Source organism: Sinocyclocheilus grahami, unplaced genomic scaffold, assembly GCF_001515645.1.
Source record: "Sinocyclocheilus grahami isolate Dianchi unplaced genomic scaffold, SAMN03320097.WGS_v1.1 scaffold1559.1, whole genome shotgun sequence".
Lineage (NCBI taxonomy): Eukaryota > Metazoa > Chordata > Actinopteri > Cypriniformes > Cyprinidae > Sinocyclocheilus > Sinocyclocheilus grahami.
Window position 1 is genome coordinate 6,140 of NW_015506738.1, and position 3,731 is coordinate 9,870.

Consider the following 3,731-nt stretch of genomic DNA (forward strand, 5'->3'; position numbering starts at 1 on the left):
ACGCAAGCTTCAGACGAAGAAGTGAATGATGTGTGCTCCCGGCGCCTATTTATACTATAGTCACACCGGTAGTGACGTCATGGCTGTCGCCGGCCAACGAGTTGGTGTTTTTTCAATGTATGCTTCAGACACGGGTCATGACGAGGCATTCCCCATAGCGACCCCTAGAGGACGCAGTGTCTCGTTCCCTACTCAGGGAACCATGGTTACATAAGTAACCTGAGACGTTTTTACAATACTTTAACTCATCAAAATAAGTTTAACTTTAATAATAAGTAACTTTTTTAATTATATGAAATTCAACTTGAGTTTTAAAGTCAGTTTAATGTATTTTAAGTTAAAATGATTCATACAATCAAGTTGATTATACTTAAAAAATTTAAGGCAACAACTAAACATAAGTTTTTAAGTTGAAATAGGTGGAATTTGTTTTTGCAGTGTGTTATGATTTGATTCCTACTGGGAAAGTGAGGAAAAAAGCAAATAAAAACAGGTTTTACTTTTTTTTACCTTACATTTTCTGTCTCTGCCGGTACAAATAACCTGAGGCTGTTTCTCATTCAGAGAGATGATGCATGATCGTGCTGATGTAGTGAACTAGGCTGGATAGTTTTCCTCACTTCAACACCGCCAGAATACAAATAGCTCCATCCAGAGAGGCGAATGGGTCTGCAGTCAGTAAAACAGCACTATGTGTTAGTATTCATGCTTTGAGATGATTTACAAGCAGGTAGTCCAATGTTAGGCTAATGTGCACAAAATAGGAAAAGACATACAAGTAGTAGATTTATGCTATAGGCTAGATTCGAGAGGAGAACAGCACAGGTTTTACCCATTGGCAAAATGAGTAGCAGTAAATCATACTGCTAACTACGCTAGTTAACAAGAACAGTGCTTAAAAGAGAGATGAAGGGAATCATGCATCACTGCTCTTGCACTCATTGTCCTATAATTGCATCATTTGCACAGTAACAGCTCAGAGTCTAGAGAAACACTTTTCTTTTTTAGATATTTTAAGAAAAACTAAGAATAGAAACAACTATGTTTGTTACTAAACTGCTAAATATTGTTGTCTTTGGTGTTATTATTGACATGAGCATCTGCAGTAAATAGATAAATCAGTCACCTGTCCTTATGTTCAGCCTGCAGCCACCGAAAATCTTTACTTCACCTATCCATTGCCTCCTTGAAATAGATGGTGTCGATATGAATATGCTTGAGTCATTTATAGTGTTCCTGGGAACTACCAACTTTAAAAATGGCCAAGAAGTGTCAACAGAGAGCGCTTATCCTGAGACAGTAAAATAGTAATACAGCTTCCCAATTCACATAGTCCTCCTAAATAAAATGCAACAGCACAACATCCAGGTTACAGAAGTAAAAATACAATTAGTTTTTTTTACCATATAGGCTAATTCTATGTATAAATCTTTCAAAGCAGTCCTTCAACTGCTGCAGGCAACTTATTTACAGTATATATATATTTTTCCCATTTGTATTGGCCATTTAATTCGATTGTCATTTGCTTTATGAGTAGAGTAGTTCATTCCCTCGTAAAAATGTTTAAGGACAAAGTACCCTTTTCTTTTTATACAGTATGTGAAAAATGTGTTTTCATGCTTTAGGCTAAATCAAGGTTTGTAAAGTTTTTTTCATCTTGTTTTGGTTCATGGCTTAGTGAAGAATTCTGAAAATCCCTATGGAGAAAATAAATGGAAAATTACTAACAGATCCAAGGCTGCAGAAAAACCCCCACACAACTGTTGATTTCACGCAGAGTTGATGGCACTGTCCATCTGAGCCGTCTTAGAGGCCTATGCCTGAATAGTAGTCTAGCTACCCATTGCTAAATCTTATTGGATTGTTTAATATAGTTTAAAATGACCCAAATTTTTTAATGTAATCTGGACAACTTTAAAGGTGCTAGGCTATAACCTTGCCTATGATTTCTCTTATGATGTGGCACGTGATCGTTGCATCTCAGACCAAAACAAATTTGCCATACATTCGCTTTCCGTTCATCCACACAAAAATCTAATTTTTTTTTTCTGTGAGGGGTAGGTTTGGGGGGAGAGTTAAGGTAAGAGGATAGATATCCAGTTTGTTGCCTACAGTATACAAATTATTACGTCTATGGAATGTCCCCATAAAACATGGCAACGAGTGTGTATGTGTGTGTGTAAATATCGTATAGCACTTTTAACATCATTTTGTTAATGCATGAAAAAGATGTGAAAATTCGTTGAAGCAGGTTAAAGTATTTAAAATTTTTATATTCTATTGTCCACTGCATTAAAAGAATTACAACATATAATTTGTTCAAATGTAGTGCTGTCAAATCGATTAATCATGTAGGCTATATCTTAAATATAGGCCTAGGCTACATGTAGACTGTGTGCATGTGTGTGTGTGTGTGTGTGTGTGTGTTTTTATAGCCTACACACACACACACACACATATATACACGTATATAGAGGCCTATATCAACACGTGTTTTAGTGATTTGTATTTTATTTATTTATTTTTGTAGACTGATGGATCTTGAACATATATATTTTTTTATATTTTAACAAGGCTACTTCTCATTAGCTTTAGGGGCATGTTATCATGTTATGTTTTAAATGTTATAAATGTAGGCTATAATTATTTAAACAGTGGTTTGATAGTTTTACTTTTTTACTGTTCGTTGAATGGTTTGTGTCTCGTATTTATTTTGACTGTTTATTCATTCTTGTTTTCACACACACATTATGTAAACACAAACTTTTATTTTGGATGCGATTAGCCGCGATTAATCGATTTGACAGTTGACAGCACTTTTGAAATATAAACATATTTAAATGTTATTGTAGATCTGGAAGGAAACGTGCTGCTGGCCGACTGTCACACAACGCCCCCGTCTGGATGGTAAAGTAATAACGATATCTAACGAACAATACATTGGGATCCAAAACACCTCACTGGGCATCTGGCATGCATGATCTAAATCTGCAGTGAAAGTTTTAGAATTTTCAATAGATCTAAAAAAGAGGGCAGTTATGATGACTATTCCTAGGTCACTAATAAAAATAAGTATATTATTCACTTTGTACGAACTTGTGGAGCTCATGCTGCTTGAGTGTTTCTGTCAAAACAGATGATCACATCTAATCCATTCTGAAATTAGATCATTTTAAAAATTAAACTTTTAATTCATATTGTTATGCTGATTATATGATCTGTGATTGAAAAAACTGCATTAAATTAGAAAATAGAAGCATTCTCATTAATGTTCTCAGACATTTGCATCCCACTAAACATTATGCCATTACGTGTGACAGATGTCTAATGTCAAATACATGATTTAGCATCTATATTTGAAATTTGTTTATGAAATGTAAATAACTGCTAGTTTTTGAATTTTTTTAAAAAATCTTAATGTTTGAGAAAACTGTTGAATGAAAACCGTTGCATGATTTTCTTCAACAGCAGGTGGAGATAAAAGTCCATGAATCCACTGAACAGCATGCGAACTCATTCCTTCTGTATTCAGAAAGGAAGCACACAGCCAGAAATTACCACGATTATTTCTCATGCATCTCATGGTTAAATATTATTTTTTTGTATTTTGCCGTTCAAACTCTAAAATCTAAATGCACAGTTGTTTCTGACCCATTCAGATTATATGCCACCTTTTTTTTTTTTTTTTTTTTTTTTTTTTAAATTGTAACTTTAACATCTTTTAATTTTTT